Below are 23,997 nucleotides of genomic sequence, written 5' to 3' on the forward strand. Positions count from 1 at the left end.
AAACAAATAAAGTTTGATGTGTTGATTAATATGCAAATTAAATCATCCAGTGGATTAATGAAGCAGTGACAGAGATAAACTAAATTGAAATCTGACCTTCATTTTTTAGGCCTGAGGACAACCAAAGAGACAATATGAGGGTAAATTGTAAATTTTTAAATGAGTTAATGTTATAATTTTACTGGTATTGCCAAAACATATTAATATCACTATTAATTTTATATCTCCTTTTGTATGGATGTGTATATTTATTTGAATTAAATATGATAACTCTGATTTAAGTGACACAGAATCCTTCAACATGTACAAGAGATGCCATGATAGCATTTTAATTTCAAAAGAAATGTGACCAATTGGTATGATTTTACATTGTAAGTTGTGCTTTTACTAAAGAAAAAAAACCAATCTGTGTATTTACACTAAATGCCTATTTGTTAAGAATTCTTTACAGCATATTAGCAGACTCTATTTAGGTAAATGCATATCTGACAATGCCTCGCAGTTAGGAAACCCGGGTTCGCTTCCCGGGTCCTCCCTGCGTGGAGTTTGCATGTCCTCCCCGTGTATGCGTGGGTTTCCTCCGGGCGCTCCGGTTTCCTCCCACAGTCCAAAGACATGCAGGTTAGGTGGATTGGCGATTCTAAATTGGCCCTAGTGTGTGCTTGGTGTGTGGGTGTGTTTGTGTGTGTCCTGCGGTGGGTTGGCACCCTGCCCAGGATTGGTTCCTGCCTTGTGCCCTGTGTTGGCTGGGATTGGCTCCAGCAGACCCCCATGACCCTGTGTTCGGATTCAGCGGGTTAGAAAATGGATGGATGGACATATCTGACAATAATTGTGCATAAAATTGCAAATCTGCAGATGCTGCTTAATTATTGTCATGATACATTATCATGGTGTTCCCTGTTTTACAATTATCAAAATAAGATGATCTTTACTTTCATAAATGACTCAATAAGTAGAGAAGGAGAAAAGAAAAAGGAAATGATCACATTGCAGAGACCTATAGAAGCAGTCAATAAGTTACAGTAATATTTTTCACTTTTCACTACTGTACATACATTTTAGACCTCATACCTGCACAGCTTTCCGACTGCTATTCCCATACTCTACTATTGACTCCCTTTCTTGAAATTCAGCTCTAAGAATTGAAGGACTTGTCTTGGAAATAAAAGAATTGAAAAGCTACATAAAGTATGAAATCACACAATCTTTGTAATATAAAATGAATTTCAATTTCAATGAACTTTCTAATATGGAGTGAAAAATTAATTATTTTTTGTGTATTTATTTTTAAGCCTTTGTTTACTAAGTACTTCAGTTTTTCTCCCACATCCTAAAAATGTTAATTGGCAGATCTAGTTAGCCTCGTGTAAGTGATTGAGTGAGTGAGTGAGTGGTTGTGGGTGTGTTTCAGATTTGTATTCATCTTATGATCAGTGGTACCAGGATAAGGACATATTCCCTGTAACGATAACCTGGATGCATGAGCTAGAAAATAGACGGATTGGTTTATTGCAATATTAGATATTACACTTGTCAAATGATGTCAGATGCCCACTTAGTCACATGCAAAGCACTACCAAATATATCCTTTCCCCTCTCTTTCACACTCTCTCTCTCTGTTTTTCATGTGTTTAGTCTTATTCTCTACACAAATCAGCAGTGTTTCAGATAACTGCTGCATTTTCTTGGCAACAGTGTATGTGTAATTTTTATTGAAAGGTTTATAAGCATTTTACATTGTATAGAGTGCTGATTTAGATCTGACAAACGTCTTCCAATTTCACAAGAAAATGTATTATTAATGAAACTTTTAGTACTGTATTTTGAGATTTCCACTTTAAGATACCAATACCTAATTAGCCATCATCATCATTGTTATGAATTGGAGTTTCCTCTAAGACAAAAATTGGTGAGGCCTCCAAAAAGAAGCTAGGAAGCAGGCCAGAATTGTACCTAGTCTGCCCAGCATAGGGAAGGCTCCATGGCTTCAGCTGGAGCAAGACCAAAAATGAGGAGCTGGCAAAACAACTAATAATGTCCACAAAAATGTCACAAAAACCCCACAAGAGGAGGATCCCCATAAACATCAACATGTGCACAGATGGACAAGCAAAGAATCTTTATGATACAGAACATAATTACAACATCACAGATGAAACCAACAGAAATAACATAAAGGTATGATAAATAATTATTCAAAATTAAGAAAAAAAACAATAAAACATAAAATACACATACCTTCAGTCATCATCAAACTGAATTATTTAAGCAGGTTGAAAATATTATGTCATGTCCTTTTCTAACCTGCTTAACCCAGACCAGGGCTGCAGTGGGGGCAGGAGCAGATCCCAGGATAGGAACAAATGGAACATGGAACAAACTCTGGACAGGATGCCAGTCCATTGCAGCACAAACACACACACACACATACACAACACACACAATTAAGCCAGTTTAGTGTCACTAATTCATCTAATCTGCATGGCTTCGGCAGTGGCAGGAAACCAGAGCACTCAGAGGAAAGCCAAGTAGACACAGGGAGAACATGCAAACTCCACACAAGAAGGACCTGGGACACAAACCCTGATCTCTTTAACTGCGAAGCAGCCGTGCTACCATTGAGCCATGTGCTCCCCTGTTATCTTATAGTATTACTTGAAATTTGTACAAAATGCATTGTTAACAAGACAGTGTACTTTTTGTATTAAATTTGAATTACTTTCTTAATTGTAGCAAATGAAAATCCATATAGACATACGCTGTGCAATATTCCAGTATATTTGTGAACTGGTACTACTGTATATTGACTGTAAACATCCAGTGTATTTCATTATATGCAGCATAATAATTTGTCTTGAGCAGATAAAGAAACATAACTAAATATTACAAATTTTCTTCATTATTAAAAAATGTAAAAATTAATATTTCATTTAACATATTGTATTTCTTCTTTTGCAAGCTCATTTTCTGATTCAAATACATATGGTGGTACATGTGTACGTCTTAATAACTAAAGCTTATCTTCAAATGACTTTTACTAAACTTTTCTTGACATGTGATACGTTAACAAAGCAAACACAATATCCAAAATGTTTTTTTCTGTCCTGAATTCATATATATATATATATATATATATATATATATATATATATATATATATATATATATATATATATATATATATATATATATATATCTCAAAACAGTTAAACTCTAATAGATGATATCAGCTGTGGTGTATCTTTCCACAGATCTTAATTTTTCAGTTTCTTACATTAAAGTGTTCAAAGTTTGTAAATTGAGGCCAACTCATAAATAAGATTAGGCACATTGAACTAATGTTCTTAATTATTTTTTCCATGTTACTCTTAGGGTAGGTAAGATTAGTTTAAAATAAAAATATATTTTTTTATCTGAAACATTTTACTGGTTGCACAGCACTGCTTTTAGCATTGCTACCTTATAGCTTCTGAGTCCTGGGATTTCAGTTCAGCTTAAGTTCATGTTGTTTTTTTTATAAAGATACTTCAGTTCATTCCCTCATTCTAAAGGAACAAGGGGGCTTCGCCCCCTGCTCGCTTCGCTCGCCTACCCCTGGCGTTTTGAACCCGTGCTTGCTGGGCAGCCGTAGTTTCAGACGAGCGTTGTAGGAGCTTGCGTTGTTTTGAATCCGTGCTTGCCCTGCTTCTGCGGTTTGAGACGCGCGTTGTAGGCGTATATCCGTCAGTCGAGCTCGTTCGGTTTGAACCCGTGCCTGCTTTGCCTCCGCAGTTTCAGACGGTGGGTCGTGTTCGGCGTTTTGTACGATCCCAAGCAGCACATTATTCCTAACTTCACTCCGCAGTAGTGCCATGCACAATATGGCGATGACGTCTGCGCCTTCACTACGCAGTAGTGCCACTCACAATATGGCGGCAATGCCTGCGTATTCCGTATTATGTCGGGTGTTACCATGCTGTGTAGGCGCCTTTGCCTTTCGTACTTTCCCGCGCCTTCCGACGCGCGATGTAGGCGCCTGCACCTTCCGGGTCTGCCTCTGCTGTGTGGTGTGGACGTTTAACTATCGTTTTTTCTGCTTTTATATTCTGTATCTCGCTGTGCATGTGTTTCGTGCCTAGGTTTTTTTGAAGCTGTTGCATTCCCGTGTTCATCATCTGTAACCTGCTCTCCATGTGTTTGGCCCCGTTCTTTAACCTCTTTATGACGTTTTACTTTGTTTCCTACTCTGTCTTTTATTTCTGACCTCGCTTTATCCTGCTTGCGGCATGTCAGACGGTTCGTAGTCTCTTCCGTTTCGCTCTGGGGCGGGGGGGCTTTGTATGGCACCTGCGCACGTTCGTAATCTCTCCCGTTTCACTCTGGGGAGGGGGGCTTTGTGTGGCGCCTGCGCACTATGTCTCCTGCGTCCACGGGCAGGTCCTTGCGTCCATATCCGGTTTACCATTCTCGGTTAGTAATATGGATGTGTATGTCAAGTTCACTGTAGGCTTTACAAGAGCTCTGTATAAGTGATTCTGGACGTGTGTAACTCTGACAGGGTAGGTTCTGAAGCACTGAAACACATAGTAGTAACAAAAGCCAACAGACACTGAAGAACCAAACTTAGCTTCACATTAAAGTTCATTTGTCCTGTATAACCAGTACATTGGAATTTCAATAAAATTATATAAACATAAACTTTAGAAAAAATATGTAGTCTACTGCAGTATACAAAACTATATAATATTTAGCACAAAAACTAGAATATAAAAGTGTTTAAAGTTGATGTTAAAGTGTACCAGTAATTGATTCATTTTGTTCTTGCACTTTACCTGGTATAAAAATTGTTTTAAGGATTATTGCTCTGGCCTTTAAAGGAATTTTCCAGCGAAAAATTATATTTTTTACATTTTTTTATTTAACTCATGTACTTTGTAGTGATATCCAAGAAACTTTTGTAATCTTGTGTTTTCATGTAGAGTGGGAAGAAAAAAGTTTATGGTACAAGCCGTATAGACCAATGCTGTACAATTGTGAGTCCTGTTATCAGTTCAAAAAGACAGTCCCATGAGGCTTTATTTTCCTGCTTGTGATGTATGCCAGTTTTTCCGGAAGTATATATTTAACTGTATTCTAGCCAAAAAGCATATGATTTGATAACTGACATATGGATTATGCAATATGAGTAACATACGATTTTGTTTTCTTTTTTTCAATGGATGTTTTTCATGCCATTTGTAGTTGTACATCATTGGTCACTATTGGCATGTATTCAATCATAAACCTTTACCTTTTCATTCTTCTTGAAAACATTACATTAAATTTTTTTCTCTTCCTAAGCTACAAGATGTGAGCAATATATAAAATATTATTATTTTTGGGTGGAGTATTCATTTTATGCTGGCACTCTCTACTTAGCCATAAAGCTGTGCGAACGGTGTTAGGAATCATTCGGTATGGCTAGGGTTTTATTTTCTAGTATTTGGTATGGATCTCAAATGATTTTACATGTAGATTTTGCAATCAACTGGATGTCCCTCCTGCCCTGTGTTGTTGTGTTACTGTGTGGTATAGAGGGTCCGCGGCTTCAAAAAATAAGAGCCAGTTTTAAATCCATAAAGCTGTGTCACTCTCCATGGGCGCATTTTAACCTTCGATTTTTAATGGATTTATTTATTGATTTTTTTTATCCTCACTTTCACAAAGATTTTTATGGATTTATATACTGTATCTACTGTTTTTAGAACACTCCACTATTGACACTTGTTGATTTTACTTTTGTGTTGCCTGTTTTTTAATAAAAGCACTTGGGCACTTTTTCCACCATCGTCTGGCTTCATCAGAGAATTTTCATTTGTTAGCTCATCTCGGTCATAACTATCAATGGTGTTGGTTCAGCAGACTCCCATGTGGGAGTTTCAAAACAAAATATGAAAAAATAAAGAGGTCTGTATCCTGTTTTTATGTACTGAATGATTTAATTATATCAGTATAAAAAACGTTTTGTTTATTAAAAATTGAATCGTTCACATACTTTTGCGCTGGTGTTTGTGAAAGTAAAGGGGCTTTTTTTGCTGTCATTTGCTATTGTAATCCAAGGAATCATATGCAGATTTAGAGTTTTTGCTGCTGCTCCACTGATACTATGTGGGACTGTAGTTCTCTTTATGTCCCCTGAAGGTTCTTTTGTCATGGCTACATTCTGAGTCAGATTATTGTGGATGATGATACCACTTTGTCATATTTGCTAAATCATTTATGTGTGTGTTTTTGTGGTTGATGCTAATCAGCCCAGGTGGCTGCTATATGTGGCTGTAAAGTCATCGATAAAGAGTGAGTGCTGTCTGAGGGACCTCTGGGACAAACTTGAAAAGCTCCAGTGTTTAAACAATGCATGGATGATGTTTTACAACCTGTCTTATCAGCTTGTTGTCTGCCTATTAATTGTACTATACACCAAAGCAGCAACAAGAGCTGGAGGATTGTTACAGACAACCAATGAATCTGCTTCAGAGCTATTTTGGAAACAAGTTAGGGATAATACAGTCTTTCTCTGTGAATTAAAGGACACCTTAGTAAAGACTGCATAGACAGAATTACATGCCAGATATTTTATCAGCAACACTTAGACATCCTGCATATCAATACTGAAGATGGAGATACATCATTCATATCCATCAAACAGGGATAAAAACAATTCCCGAAAAGAAGGCATCATTAGTGTCTGTCTCTATTTGGATGCAGAGGCATGTGCAGTCATGGGTGTTTAAATCTGTTCTGGATGTTACAGTATTCTAAATCTAGACACCCTTCACACAAGTTGATGGTTTAACATATTGCAGTAATAATAATAAATCTTTGCATTTATATAGCGCTTTTCTCACTACTCAAAGCGCTCAGCAATTGCAGGTTAAGGGCCTTGCTCAAGGGCCAAACAGAGCAGAGTCCCTATTGGCATTTATGGGATTCGAACCGGCAACCTTCCGATTGCCAGTGCAGATCCCTAGCCTCAGAGCCACCACTCCGCCCACTGTACTTAAAACAGTCACTGATTACATCCATAAAATCCTGTTCTTGTTCTCCACTACTTGTAAAGTTATCCTGCATAATATTGGGGTACCCGAGGTCCCCCATGAATATTATATCCTACTCAAAAATTGCTTTTTTAATATTACCAAAAAGACACGTATTGTCACAATGGTCTGTACAGAGTTGGGGATCTGTAACACATTCTTAATTTTAGCCCCCTACCCCTGTTTTTTAGTTGAATCCAAATATTCTCACTAAAATGTAGCTCATCTCCCATTTGATATACATACTGGCAACTCCCCTAGTCTTTTGATTATGGCTGTCCTATATAAATAATGTTTAAATATATATGTTAGGTTCAGCTCTATCCCTCTGATTGAGCCAGGTTTCTGTTATTGCCATTATCTTATAATTTATGTGCTGCTACAATAGCTCAAATTCCCTTGTTTTACTCCATATACTTAAAGTACTACTGCAAGCAATTGTTAATGTACTACTCATTTTCCTTTGGCTTTTTAAACTGTGGGACAAAAATTCAAAGTTTTGTTTAATATTTGTATTAACACCACGTTATTATCCTGGCTTGTTTTAAACTACTAGACCCATCCTTATTCCCTAGTTTAAACAATCCTTAACTAATCTACTTGTATGCCTGCCTAGTATACTGGTGCCCGTGTGCTTCAAATGTAATCCATCATGGGAGAACAGACCCCATCATTTATGAAAGTACCCCTTATAACCTATGGCCTGCAAACCTCCATGTTATACTTTTCTGTTCTCTTCTGTCTTACCAGGTCTGATGCGTGGCACAAGAAGAACTTCTAAGAATACAACTTTGCTAGTTCTGCTCTTCACGTCAGCGGCCAACTCTTTAAATTTAGATTGCAAGATTGGTAGTCTAGCCATATTTATGCCAATAATGGCCAGGATCCATATCTACCCAACCAATGAGGTCTAATGCATATATGCCAGAAAGGCAGCACAGCATACAAGGCTCTCTGTCCCTGTAGCAGACCTTAGTTTCAATCTCCTTAAAAACAGAGTGCCTCAATATTACTGCTTTCTTCTTTCTGAAAGCTGGTTTTGAGTTGACCCATTCAGACTGCTTTTCCCTTCCCACCTCCTTAGAATTACCAGTGCTGTACGATTCCAAAAATAAATGGACACCTCTGCTTCTGAGCTTAATATTTCTGGACAGTGTGTACCTCTTACCTTGCACCTATGTCTGACCATTACCTTCTTATCTCTACACCTCTAGTCTGAAGTCTCCTCCTGTGCCACTTTATGGGTAAACATTATCTCCCTAAAGAACACCCTGGCAAGATCCGAAATTTCTCAATTACAGTGTAGGCTAACCACCTCCTCCTACAGTTCAGGTGTATTCCTGGATTTTACGTGTTGGGTGAAGTGGCACCTCCTATATATGTAGGCCTCCTGGAAGCAGGCCTCATTGAAGCATGCCTCCAAAATGTCCAACATTAAAATGGACTTGATCAGTATTTGTCTACCTACTGAAATTCTCTTATGTGCCTTTTCCAGCTGCTCTTTACTCACTCTAAGTTGTCTTCTAAAACTGATAAAACTGAAAGCATGGGACATCAGGAAAATGCTACCAGAGTAGTTTCAGCAGCTAGTAATGAGAGAGCATGTGGGGTGAGATGGACATGGCGTCCACAGAGAAAGATGAGTGGTTTAAAGTTCCTACTGCATTAAAGAGACTATAGCAAAGAAACGCTCAGCTCAACAAGACTCCTTTGCAGCTCAAGGGCAGATACTGTAGTGCTGGAATCAGAAGACTATTCAGCTCCAGAGAGCGATGATGATGAAGGGGCTTTCAGTGACTCATCCCTTCAGTTAGCGGGGAGTCAGGAAATGGAAGATGGGGAAGGGTACAGCTTTGCACGGATACAGTCTTTCTTAGCAAAAACAAAGGGCAGGAAGGGTGTTGTAATCCAAGATTTTTTTCCTGATGTCGACCTCTTCATCAGTTCAGTAAAATCACTTTTGAAAAGGCGCACGGGAACCGATGTATTTACACAGCAAGAGGGCTATCATCTGGTCTGGTCACAAAACTGAGGGCTTCGTTAGCTAATAAGGTCGCATGATGGAGCTGGCAGTCATTTCTCTTTCACTCTGATTGTTTGTTGTCTTTTGTCTTCTGAGTGTTTCATTCTCTCCAACTAAAATGGACAGGCTTAGGACTGGGACATTCAATGTTAATGGCTGCGGGATGAAGCAAAGAGGGAGACCCTGTGCGTGTTCCTGAGGGAGAAGCGCCTAGCAGTGGCTTTTCTACAGGAGACACACAGCGATGCCGGTTTAGAGTGTCAATGGATGAGGACCTGGAGCGGGGATGTGTTTTTTAGCCATCACACGAATCGGTGTGGTGGGGTGGCGATCCTCCTGACTAAACATTTGAGTCCTGTCTCTTTGTCAGCAACTGAGGTGGTGAAGGGCCATCTGCTAGTAGTTAAAATGACACTTGAAAAGTGTTGGTTAGTTTTTATAAACGTATATTCCCCAACTGATGGAAAAGACTGAAATGCTTTGCCCTGTTGAAAAGTACGTTATCACAATTAACTAGTGATGATCATGTGATTCTAGGGGGGGATTTTAACTGTACAGTAAATGATGAATTGGACAGGAACCATTTGGAGCCTCACCCGTCGTCTGCTCGGGCACTGCATCTTCTGTGTGAACAATACGAGCTGCAGGACGTGTGGAGGGCAATGAATGGGGGAACCAGACAGTATACATGGGTGGGGGTGAGGGGCGTCTCTCTCTCACTAGCCAGACTGGACAGGCTGTATACTTTTAAACATCATTTTAGTCTTTTTACTTCCTGTCTTTTAATCCCAACAGCCCTTTCCGATCACAGTTTAGTCATTTTTGATTTTTATTGCCTACTTAACAGCATAAAAGCTCCCATTGGCATTTTAACACCCAACTTTTACATGACCTGCATTTTAAAAACAGTTTTATCTATTTCTGGGCACATTGGAGGAGGCAAGTAGGAAATTTTTCATCTTTGAGGCAATGGTGGGGCATAGGAAAAGTGCAAATTCACCAGTTCTGTCAACAGTACACTTTGAATGTTACTCAGAACATAAATAAATCAATGGTTCTTTTAGAGCAAGAGATTACAGAGCTCCAGCAAAACATGGCTTCTGCCTCTTCTGAAGATGGACTGGAACAGTTAAGGAGGAAGAAGTTGGCTTTGTCTGATCTGCTTGATTATAAAGTCCAAGGAGCATTGGTCCGTTCCCACTTCCAGGCGGAAACAGAGTCTGATGCACCCACTAAATACCTTTTTGGAATGGAAAGGAAACAGGGTCAGAGCCGAATGATCCACTGTTTAAGATCACAATGAGGCCAAAAACTGAGACATACGGATCAAATTCGTTCAAGGGCAGTGGACTTTTATTCTGAGCTCTCCTCTAAAGAGTTGCCAGGGAAGTCTACAGAAAGTTCTCCTTTTTTGAAAAGTTGCCAAAAGTTCCTGTGGAACTTCTATCTGAACTAAACAAAGATATGCTTTTGAAGTTGGTCATTACTCTTGCTTTCTTCCTAACTCACCAGCTTGCACTTGATGCATCTCACTGAGCTAGGATTCTTTATCTATCCTTTAATTCCTTCCTCCCTGATAACTCACTTATTTAGTATTAATGGCAGCTATACTAGTTAAATATTTACTTACTGCCACACTGCTTCTGCTTAATGTAGCTCCTGCTTCTCTTACACTGCACTGCACCAGGCGTCCCCTTCTCACTTGTATAGCACAGCTGATTGTTGTTGTTTTGCAGAAGCAGACAGTGGCAACCAAAAACAAAGTTTAGCAACAAATGCCTTAATGTAATTAAACTTGCACCAGATATCTCACACAATTAATGTCCAAAAGTAATATCTCTCTATTGTCTGTATGCAAAGTACACTCAGGCTTTACACATCAGGTACTGTACATATACTTTCACTGTAAAGATTCACAGTCTTTCCAAAGACTCTCCATGGGTTTTACTTTTTTCTAATTTTATTTGTCATTTTTATAGTAGGATGACACAGTAGTTAGCAATGTTGCCTCATAATTCAAGAGTCCTTAGTATGAATCCTTTGTCCGGTCTGTGTGGAATTGGCATTTTCTCCTAGTGTTCGTGTGTGGTGCTCTCTCAAAACAGATTCATTTCAGATGCTTTATAGTTATGCCACTTCTGCCATGATGGAGAAGCCCCATCCCTTTCAGCTATCTTGGCATATAGACCATATGCTGACCACAAGAAGACGATCAAAATTGATCTCACATGTGCCGGTGCCATGACAGTAGCATCATTTGGTGAAAACCCCTTGTGCTAAAGGACTCAGCATTTTACTTTCTCTTTATATTCTATTCTTTTATTTCTTGCCACAATTAAATGGGATGTGACAGACCCCATATCTTCATCCTGTTCTGTTCTCCTTATTTGCACATCATACTGCCCTTAGTCTAATCTAACAATACTGAAGTGCACTGCCATGGTCTCATTACTTCCTCACTTTTGCATTTTTCTTCCATTTAAGTGGAAGTTTAGTGATGGGGTCAAAAATTCCCTATTAAGTTAAGTTCAGATTCTGATTTTATGATGTTCAAATAATTGAAAAAAGTTGATTTTTGGCATGGTGTTAGTATGCATGTCTATGGAAAATCAAAACTGATCACATCTAAAATTACCATTTTTATCAAAATATGGTGTTTTTTTGCATTGTGTAGAACCTCTGGATGATTGCAACCTAGCAAAGGTCAAAAAAATTAGAAAAGCAGTTTCTGAGATATCCACCTGAATACTGAGACCTAGTATGATAATAACCTCTGAAAACACTGACCTATCTTTTCCAGGCTTATTTGTTGTTTGCCCAGTTGTCCATCCTTCAAAAATAGTTTAACTTAAATACAACACTAACTGCCCCTGGAAATGTATTGATTTAACCTTGATTTTTGCAGTCTGTTCTGTTTCATCATGGGACAAAATTGCACAAGTCATTTTTTAGATACAGAATTTATTTAAATATAAATGTACATACAAATGGAGGCATTTGCAAGAACACTCACACACAAAAAATGTATAAGTGAAGATTGGTGACACTTGTCATGCTCTACCAGAGCATTTGCTGTATGATCAAGAGAAAGAAATGAACACACACATACACCACAGCAGATCTGTAAAGGTTAATGTGCACAGAGGCATTAAACCAACCCTGTTCCAATCTGTTTAGTTTCAAATTAAATGTTATGTATATTGTTTGCTTCATTGAATCTCCTGTTCAGTTTACCTGACATTTATTTGTGTACATAATAAATATTATATGTTAATGTACTTGATTGTATATTATAGTACAGTTGGTTGTATTATACTGTAAAATCTTCTTCTGTTGAGTGGTTTCCTGTGGTATCACTAAACTGAAATTCACATTAAAGAACTGAATAAACCATTCCACACCAATTTTTAATCATCTCAAGATGTGTTAACAACAGTTGCTATATAATAGTCCAGATCATTCAAATGCAACAGCTATTTAAACTATATCAGTACTGTCTTCCACTCCATTTTCAGGTTATCTGAATCCTGATACATACGGTCAGATTATAGAAACCCAGGTGTGTGCTGCTAATGGTATATAAAACAACCTGATACCTAAGATCTACCAATTCTAAATCCTTTATGTTTAATACTCATTGAAGATTATTCTCCTAAATGCCCCTAGCTTCATCCTTTCTTTGATTTGTCTTTAAATTCTCAGTGCATTGGTTGTGTGCTTGGATGGGATTTAAATGGTTATCACTTAGAGAGCCAAATTCACTTCTTAGCACAGTTCTCTGAGAAACGTTTGCACATTCCTGTCATGTGCATGTGGGGCCTGATCCAAATACTCAGATTTTCTGCCTTTTGGTGCAGTTTGGTCTTACATGTGTGAGTTTTGCATCACTCTGCAGTGGAAAAAGGAGCTTCAGTAAATTGAAGGATGATTTGATGGTTCTACAAGAAGACTAATGGTAAGCAAACAGAGATAAAAATCAAGAAAAGGTGTAGAATTCTATAATATTTTGAAGGGTAATCATTAAATAGAGAATCTTAAAATAATTACTGGAAATATTAAAATGTCTGTTTAAATCTAGGAAAAGTATTCCAAATTATGTTATTTATTATTGTTATATAATTGTTCACATATATTTTTTCTACTTTGGAGCACAGGCAATGTATCGCTGTTGGTTAGTACTGGTCAGCCCCTTGGCCATTAAAGCCATGATACCTTGTGGCCAATTCTAAGCAAACATGTCAAATTAGTTATGAGACTTGTGGGTCATGAAGACTTTCCCATGCTCTCTGAAATGATCCGTAAGTATCCATATCAATTCTGAAATGTTAATCTATGGACGCTTTCATTAGGAGACTGAGTTCATTGAGAGAACTTTAGCAGTGTACCTATTCATCTTGGCAAATTCTGCTTTCGCTCATATAGCAACAACAATTCTCTGCCTGATTTTCCACGCTGTGATTGGCAGCAGTCTGCAGGCCATCGTTATATCTTCCGAAGAATCGAGTGTTTGTGCAGAGGTGTCCATTTGTCACTACACACCCTGACACTGGCATTAGGATATATGCCATTTAAAACTCTGTTCTGTAACCACCCGCAACACAGAAACCAGAGAAGTGAAATTAAATCTTCACCCTTTCACTGTGCGTCTCTGGAGTATTTATTTTGCAAGATAGTAAGGAAAGAATGCCATGCAATGTGAAACTGATTCTTACAGAGATGAAGCAGAACTAATTGAGATGTTATTAGGGGTAAATGGAACATCATATAAAGGTAAATTATTGGAACATTTTAATCTCCTGGGCATTCCACTATAGACTGTTTCAGGCATCTCTCTTACTTATCACTCAGCTAATAACATGTCTTGAATCTTTGTAAACATTTCAAATAACTATCTGTTTTGTTTTTTCCTTTGACATATGAAATGAGCTTCATTAAATATGAAGGTTTACTTTTGCTATTGGAATTATTCATTTTGGTATTTTTTGGACACTCTGAGGTGACACAAACACAAGATTCAATGGCATTTTTAAAAATTTGACCTGGTCAAAATGATTAGCATTGTCTACCATATAAAACAAAGACAATAACGAATTATTTACTGTCTGTCATTTTCAAGAACTTAGTTGATTACTTCTCATGTGTGTTATGATGCAAGAGAAATTGTCAAATATAGTCCAAGTGTGTGCTTGGTGTGTGTGTGTGTGTGCGCGTGCCCTGCGGTGGGTTGGCGCCCTGCCTGGGGTTTGTTTCCTGCCTTGCGCCCTGTGGCTCCAGCAGACCCCCGTGGCCCTGTAGTTAGGATATAGCAGGTTGGATAATGGATGGATGAATAGTCCAAGAAAGTAAACAGATTTGCTCAAGGTCCCTCACACATGAATCTGTGAAAACAATTATTGTCCGACACTTAACGACTAAGCCACATAAGCATGTTGTTTGTGGGAAATCATTGGTTACAAATATTTGAAGAAGAACAGCCATTCTTTATTGAACCTTTTTACCCAGTTCAGGGTCATGGGAGCTGAAACCTTCCCTCTGGGCATTTACAGTGCAATCACACACACACCCTCCCAAAAGACCAGTTAAGAGTCATCAATTCATCTCACCTTATAACTTTGAAATGTTTGAGGAATCCTATACCCATATTTATGAGTCCTAACTGGCTCAGAAATTTAGGAATAGGAATAAAAACATTGTGTTAATTTTTTCTAAATAAAGAAAACTCCTTGCAAATGAGATTTAGGAAATGAGCTGTCCTAACTTGCTAGATGCTGCCAGGAGATGGTGTTCAGCCAGAGATTGGCCCACGCATTCCAGGTGGAATGTTTTGGAAATGCTGGAGAACAATTAACTTGTAAAAAGATATTAATTTGATAGAGGTGGAATACTACACGTAACACGTCTTGTACATCTCATGACGATTCCATCTATGCAAAGAAGCCATGCACTGACAGCTGAAATAAAAGTGTTGGTACCATTAAGTTTTTTGACCTCACAGAAAATGCAGTTTGCTATAGAGGTGATTAGATTATGTCACAACCAACCATTTCTTAAATTTTGCACCAAACTGTAAGTACCCTTACAACATGTGAAGTAAAGTACAGATTTACACAACAAACTATGAATGCAGTACAGAAGAAACAACCCGAAGACTCTTCAAAAGATTTGGATGTTAGAAGGGCAAACCAGCATGCAGCAAGCAATAATGAATGCAGGACAATAACTAATGAGATGACAACTCTTCACAGGTGCGGGTATGGAAAGGAAAACGTAACAACACTGACAGGGATTTACATTCAGCAATGGAGGATGAAGTGTGGTGGCAAAAGCAACCTTGCACTGCTCAAGCAGGTCAAACAAGAGGGATCCAATGTTGGGTCATAAACCATAGTGCCAGTAGACTCAAAGCTTCTGAGGCAAGGAAGTTTGACGAAAGGGATGCAGTTTACCCCAAAGAGAGAACTAGAACTCTGAAGAAGCCTAAAGTGACCCAGTAGAGGAAGAAATTCAAAGTATCATAAACCCAAGGAATTTAGGAAGGAAGAACAGGATCAAGTGACCCAAGACCAGTGAAGCAGACTAGTAATTAAGGTTTGATAATCACCTAAAAGAACTGTTGCAGATAATTTCATGAGGGTCGGTTGAAGCCAAGTTAAAACCTATTTGGTGAGATTCTGCATGAAGAATGCAGAAGCAGGTGTGGGGAGGTGACCAGTAGGAAAGCAACTGTAAGCACCAAGAAGAGGGGAAGGGAAAAGGAAATCGATGACCTGGTTGAAGGCAAAGACAGCTCAGCAAGTGTTGGAGGAAAGTAGGGGAGCAGGAAAAAAGGAGGGTATGAAGACATCATCCATGCTCAGTACAGCAACCCTGCAAGGAAAGTGCTATTGGAAACAGCAGGATGCCTGCCTAAGCATGCAGAGCCATCAGCTCTTTTTGATATATAGACCCGTAAGATCAGGCAAGTGATTTTGTGGGCAACAGCTGCATTTGTTGGAGTACTGACTGGAGTACTAAAGCTGTACAAGAACTGTCCTGTGCTGCTGAAGCTATTGTAGATCTAAGAGCAGTTCATTTCCAAGGTGCAAGACTTGAAAACAATGAAGCCATTTAGGAGCCATTGCACTGCTAAATGTAGAGGGCAAAATGTTCTCTGTAAAGCAAGAAGGACGACCTTCTACCTGATGGAGTCATATTCACCAACAGTAAGGAAAACACACCCTGCATTGTTGACCAGCCCATTCAAAGTCAGAGAAGACAATATATAGCTGGTCTTTCAGACAAGCTTTCAGGTAAGGCTGGTGATTATACTAAGGGACTTCTCTGATGTGGCAAATGAAGAACATGGGTACCTGAGTGGCGGCTAGGAGAAAGTGGAACCCTAATAAGGAAGTGGACAGGGTGTAATCCAGGCTTCAACATCAGGAGATAATGGGCAGGATCAATACAGGGTGGGCAGGCCTTGGATGGAATGATCCACCTAACCTATGGTCAATGGACAGAAAGAAAGGAAATAAGGACTTAATCATCACCATGGTGACCAGGGTGGAGCAGGCATACAGCGTGAAGGCAGTGGCTCAGGTCTGACAGGACCATTAGATATCATGGGAGGACATTGCAATTCAGGTGGTAAATTGGAAAGACTTATGGAAGCTGCCACAGGCTCAAGTCAGTTTACTTATCAGATCTACCTATGACACCCTGCCAAGCTCCCAAAATCACTAGCAGTGGTTAGGCATAGAGCAATCCTGTGACCTATGCAGGGCCATCAATTCCACCCTCTAACACATACTGTCTCGCTGTAAACTCTCAATGGCAAAAAGTCAGTTCAGATGTTGGCATGACCAAGTGTTCAGAAAGATGGCTGATGTAGTGGGAAAAGGACATCTTGATGCAAACTACGAGAGTCCAGCAGCAAAACAGCAGATCTTGTTCCTTAGGGAGGGAGAGCCCCTGGATCACTCCAACAGAAAACCAGCACCAAAGCTTCTGACTGCAAGAGTGGAGTGGAAGATGGAGCTGGGCCTAGTCAGGTAGCACTACTTTCCAGGGGAGATGTGCAGCACTTCACTGTGACCAGACATGGTGCTGTGGGCTGCAACTGTAAATTCCATTGCTGCTGATTGAGCTGACAGTGCCATGAAAGTAAGGGACAGACGATGAGAATAAAATACTTGGACATGGTTGCAGAATGCAAAGAAGCTGGATGGTGTGTGATGCTCTGCCCAGTTGAGGTAGGAGTTAGAGGGTTTGTGGAACCATTTAGCAACACGTCTGCTCAAGGACCTGGGTTTACAGATGACCAGGGAATTGGCAGAGAAGACAAGCTTCTGATTGTGGCCGAGGAGGAAGGACAATGCTTGGGTAGCAAGTAACTCCTGAGGAAATGGTTGCCTGAAGGGGGTGTCAGGGAGACAACCCAGTTCACTGCCCCACCACCAGGAGATGTTCTCGGATAAGGAGTGAGAGATCAAAGTACAGTGCAGGTAAGGCTAATTGAGCAGGCACCAGTGGAGTTGTGGCATGTGTAGACTCATACAGGAAATCACCTACCTATATGTTTGATACATTTCCCCATCACTCTATGTGAGGTAATGTTAAAGCAAGCTGTTTTCATGCAAATCACTATTTTTTCTGGAGATGTTAATGTGATTAACCTCATGCACGTAAAGGTCATTGACGCAAGTGTGGCTCTGGAGTCTACCTAAACTTACCTACATGAATTAAAAACAATGCAGACAAGATAGCTTGACACAATGCCATAATGACAAAGACTACAGTACTGCTTAAACTTTAATAAAACTAATTAGAAAAATTCAACTTTCAGTTATGAACTATGGCACTGAGAGAGAGAGAGAGAGAGAGAAGACTTGCTTGAGTTTAAGAATTTCATGGTACTCTCTACAAATGGCATGTTCATTCACAGTCACTGTTGCTTCACTTTAGCTGTGAATTTGAAAGTGCACATTAGCAATTATATTTCTTATTTCTCTTTCACTTTCTGAAAACTTTAGATCTTGCTCCCACTCTGTAATTTAGTTTGTGTATTTAACAATAATTTAAACTTTTTTCCTCCCATTACAGAATCACAAGGAGTTAAATTCTGAAGTCTGGGAGATAAAATCTGCAAATCATCATCAGTTGACTTCCAGTTTTGACTGTACATCAAGTAGCAGACCTTGTGCAGTTGAGAACTTTCTTATTGTAAGATGGGTGCTTTTATGGTCTGAGAAACTACTTCTGGACCAACTTGGTGCTGAGAAAAAAACTGGCTCTATCGGTTAGCACCTTATGATAGTGGAGATGTGAAACATATCAAGGGAAAAAGATACTGCCACATTCTGAGGGGACATGCAGGTAAGACTTTCATTGTACTTTAAACACAGTAAAACTTAATTTGAAAATGTGGTTACTCCACACAAATGGTGAATGGGCTAAGAGATTCCCTTGGCTTTCATCTGAATATGCCAGTCACTCTCCTAGTAAATAACATCAGTATAATTTGTTATTTCTAATGAGAATTAAGCACAATCTAGGAACAATGTTTTTACTTACAGCTATTCTCCTAACAAGAAATCTACTAGTCCCAGACTGGTTTACCTTTTGTATGGAGTGTACATTTTCTTCTTGCATATCCACAGGCCACTCCTTAGTCTCCATGTTTCCCTCAGAGACATGCTGATTAATTTGTGATTTTAATATTTTCCAGTATTGGCTAAGTGTAAGCCTACTCAGTGTGCTACTGTCTTCCCATAATTCTGACCAGGATAAAGTGTTCAAAATAATGAACCAAAAAATTGTCTTCTATATTCCATTTGACCACAGATGATTGATTCCTCCTAGTTTTGTTTATACATGAGTTCTACTCAATTTCACTGCTTACACGTTATAGAGGGAGAAATGGGTTTGGAAAAAGTTGATATCAAATAATTGGGTGGCTTTCAAAAATTGATATAATGAATGCAGTTTGGGTTTTTTCCTTGATTTTTCTTTGTATATGTGTTTTATTACACTTCCACTATAGACTGATAGATCAAATGACCTATACAACAGTCAGGCCATGTACTCAGGTCTCAGTCTTAGCCAAGTTTGTTTTGTGCTGCAGGCACTTGGTGCTGTGTAGAGATATATATATTCTATTAAAATGGGCTTCCTGTGTTCACTAATACAATCTGCAAGTCTCAGTGCTGTCAGGTTTCAGTCAGGGTTTCCCTACTGGCTGAGGTACAGATTCCTTTTTTATGTCTTTTTTTTAATAAATCTTGATGCTTTTTGTTTATGTTCATATTGTTGGTCATTTAGTCTCTGTGTGTCTATGTATCTTCTATTATGTTCCGTGTGTTTTGTGGCTAGTTCCTTAAGAGGCAGGGCCACCTACCCATCACCGTTAAGAAGCTACCCCTAGCGGTTCCCCTTGCGATTTATTTTAATGTACTTGGTAGTTATGGTGAGTTCTAGTGGTTATTTTTATTGCACCATTTTTCTGGATTTACTAGATTTTGAACCCTTGTTCCGTTTTTCAACCTCTCTTCTAGAGTTTTGTTTTGGGGTCTTAATTTGCTTTTGTATTGAATATTTTTATTTATAAAGAATCATCTGTCCTTTTATGGTACACAAGCTGAAGGTATAGAGAATCTTCCTTTTGTTAGTGCTTTTTGCTACAGTTTGTTGGAACATGGTTCTTCCAAGTTCATGACAAGTACTTTACTTTTTTTTTTTGTCCTTTGCTTTGATTCTGGTCATCAGCTTTTGCTGTAGATTCTTGTAATTCAGATCCATGGACTAATTGCTAGCTGACCATGCTACTGTGTTCCCCAGCCATCCCTATCACTGCTTTGAGTCTTCCTTTTTGCCAGTGCCACAGCTGTCCAACTTAAACCATATCATTTTCAATAGCTCATTCCAATAGTCTATGCCAGCTGTTCAATATGAGTAATTCACCTACCAAAATTAGCAGTAAAGTGCAAAGTAAATATATGTGTTATGTATTAATGAAAGTTTAGATGTTTTATTGTTGTTTTTGTTCTTTGCATTATTATTTTTCATATTTGTATGTTATTTCTGTTGATATTGTTTATTATTGGTTAATTATGTTCTGTTCCTTTTTTTTTTTATCATTTTATTGAATTTATTAAAAGCAAATAACATTTCATACAAGTAAGTCAAATTTTACAAAACTAAGTTCAAGTCAAATCAACCTCCACCCATGAGAAAGAGAGCTAGGCCAACAGAGTAAAACTTTAATAGTAGGAAAGAAAGAAAGAAAGAAAGATAGATAGATAGATAGATAGATAGATAGATAGATAGATAGATAGATAGATAGATAGATAGATAGATAGATAGATAGATAGATAGATAGATAGATAGATAGATAGATAGATAGATAGATAGATAGATAGATAGATAGATAGATAGATAGGAGTGAATGTGCAAGTGATTCATGTCACGATAGCTCGTTGATTCCAGAAGATTCATTCAAACTGAAAATGGCCTTGCCTTCAGCATTGTCATCAACTCCTCGCAAGCCGGGAGCATCGTCTTTAACTGAGTTTGCCACTTCACTCACGGAGCATGAAGGCCAAAACGATCTGTCTGAACTGAAGGTAACGATCGCCGCAATGGCCACCGACATAAAGAAGCTCAGCAAAGATATAAAGAAAGAAATAAATGATATAAGGAAGGAAATAAATGATATAAGGAAAAGTGATATAAATTACATAAGGAAAGACGTAAAGGACATACACAAGACAAATGAGAAGCTGCTGCAGGATACTAAAGACCAGGAAAAACATATAAATAATCGCTTTGAGGCATCCTCCAAAGATATGCTAGAAAAAATTGAGGCACAAATTCAAGAAAATACATCTAAATTTGAGAATAAACTGAGAGCACTTGGTGCTCAGATGGAAGACGTTAAGCAAACATTCACAACTCGAATTGAAATAGCCAAACAATTGGCATGTACTACTGTTAAATTCTGCTCCATACTTGTAAATTTTTAATTTTTTATACTGTATTGAGGATTTGTTCTATTCTGTGTATTGTATTGTATTGAGCCCCTTCTTTTTGACACCCACTACACGCCCAACCTACCCGGAAAGGGGTCTCTTTTTGAACTGCCTTTCCCAAGGTTTCTTCCATTTTTTCCCTACAAGGATTTTTTTGGGAGTTTTTCCTTGTCTTCATAGAGAGTCAAGGCTGGGGGGCTATCAAGAGGTAGGGCCTGTTAAAGCTTATTGCGGTCATTCTTGTGTGATTTTGGGCTATACAAAAATAAATTGTATTGTATTGTATGTACATCTACAAGAACTACATCTTTACCTCTACAGAGGAAGTAGAAAAAGAGCTAAGAAAACTGATCCAGACACTTTTTTTGAAAATACAATCGTGAGTCGCATCCTGCCAAGGCATGGCAAAGAAGATCTTACTGGCTGTTTGATCCGTTTACAATGATACTGGTACTGTAATTATACATCCTTTTCCCTTTTTTTTTTAAATAGAAACTGTTTAACATCATACCCTTGGTTTATTGTATTAGGGCTTACTATGCTTATCTAGGGCTACTTTTTAACATCATTCCCTGGGTTTACTATCTCAAGATTGTTTAAGATCATATTTTATACTTATAGTATTTAGACAGTATTATCAATATATATCTCAAATTTAATCCACATACGCTGCTGCTGGGGGGCTTGTTTTTTTTGGATGTGCTCTGTCTCTAGATATGTCAGAAGACTGGGACTTTGTGAAATGTGGTTCAGCCTCACATGGGGAGGCAAAATGGGGTGGCGGGGAGACTGGGTGGGGGGGGGGGGAGAAAAAGAGCAAGCTATCTCTAATCTAGCCTTTAAATCCTTATAATTATAAGTGCCAACATAACAATTGGCTACATGGCAACAACTCCTGGGAAAATTAGAAATTAAGGTCAAAGCTGTCTTATTTTCAGTTAAGACTACAAAATGACAACAAAAGTTCAGAAGCAATGTCTCCATGACCGAACAGTTAGCTTTGTGAGCTGGAATGTTTAAAGGTATGAATCAAAAATTAAAGAGAAAGAAAGTATTCTCTCACCTAACAGGTCTAAACGTTAAAATAGCATTTTTACAGGAGACTCACTTATTAAGCAAGGATTGGTTTTGGCTGCACAAAGACTGGACTGGCCAAATATTCCATTCCAGCTTTACAAAGGAAACTAAAGGTGTGGGAATTCTTATACATAGAACAGTCTCATTTGCAGTATCACATGAAATAGACAGCTGTTAATGGATTAGGAGACATTGTGACACTAAGGCTATGTGATGGGCTTTCAAGGATTTTGGTCCAGAATGATGTTAATTTGGTGCATGCCCAAAACATATGGCCGAATAAGGCTGGAACTTGATTGCAATGTTCACAGGTTGGATCTTGCCCTGGAAATATTTTGGACAATTTTAAATGAGACAGATGTGCTTGATAGATTATTTTAAGTTGAATAATTATATGCTTTGGAGTTAGAGTGAATTCTGTAGATGGCTGCCTTCCTGAAATGTTGAGTGAGAGATTCTTTCCCCACTTTATTCTTGGATCTTTGAATGGGAGGGACGTTAAAATGTTTTTATATATTACAGAAATGCTGTCTGAGTCCTCAAGACTGATCAATATTTTTTCCAGAATAGAAGTAGGTGGGAGGTGAGGAAGATTGGGCAGGTTTTGTTTAGCAAAGTTTCTAATTTGGAGGTAGTGAAAGAAATGTGTTTGTGGAAAGTTAAATTTGGAGTGTAATTGTTCATAGGATGCAAAGATGTTGTCTGTGAACAAACCCTGAATGTTTTCCAAACATTAAAAACTGCATATGTTTGAGAGGGTGGAAAAATTATCATGCAGAGGTGCCACAGATGAAAGCTTCTCTATCTTGAAGTACTTTCTACATTGATTCCATATTCTGAGTGAATGAAGCACATTTGGGTTGTTAATATATTGGTGATAACTTGTATTTACTGGGGTGAAAAACTTCTGTAAATGTTGCTAATAAAAGAGGAGCTAACTTAATTGAGATTTTTTGTACAATTTGGCAGGGTAGCTTTCCCATTCTGAAGCGAGTTTATAGCATCTACCAATTTTGAGACTGCCAGAGGTTTATCCAATTCCTCTGCACTGGAAGTATCAAATTGTGGTATCTGTAATGCATCCAAAAACACATTAGATTATGTTTTCTCTTTTTTAATGTAAGCAGTCTCTAAATATGTGCATGATATTTTTATGGTCAATGATTTTGTCTCCGTCTTTGTTGGTAATTACTGGTATTGCATTGCAAACTTCCTGCTTGTGGATTTGTTGAGCTAAGATCTTATTAGCCTTTTCTCCCTGTTCATAGTAATGATGTCTTGATTTAAGAATGAGTTGTTCTGTTTCTTTAGTTGTCAAGAGGCTGAGTTCTGTATGCAAAGCCTGTCTTTTCCTATGAAGTGCCTCATTTGGACACCTGGCATGTTCTTGATGTATTCTGGTAATTTCACTGATTAGCTCTGATAACTTCTTGCTTTCTGATTTATTTTTGTGGGAGAGATATGAAATAATCTGTCCTATTAAGAAAGCCTTCAGATTTTCCAAGAGGATTCCTGCAGAGACCTCTGAGGATATAAATTCTGCACATTTCTCATCTACTAATAAAAGTGAGTTTAGATACCAGCTGCGAAATGAGTATGTGAGGCATAATGATTTGAGCTCCATGATCAAAGGGGCATGGTCAGAGATAACAATAGTGTCGTACTTACAAGATTTAATCATAGGCAAGAAATTGTTATCTATAAAGAAATAATAAATTCTTGAGTAACAGTGATGCACTGGTGAGTAGAAGGAATATGCTCTTGAATTTGGATTTAGAAATCTCAAGGAGTCTGATAAGTTGTGATAGGTTACAAACTGTGTAATTGTTTTTGCAGG

Source organism: Erpetoichthys calabaricus, chromosome 1 (genome assembly GCF_900747795.2).
Source record: "Erpetoichthys calabaricus chromosome 1, fErpCal1.3, whole genome shotgun sequence".
NCBI classification, from domain to species: Eukaryota; Metazoa; Chordata; class Cladistia; order Polypteriformes; family Polypteridae; genus Erpetoichthys; species Erpetoichthys calabaricus.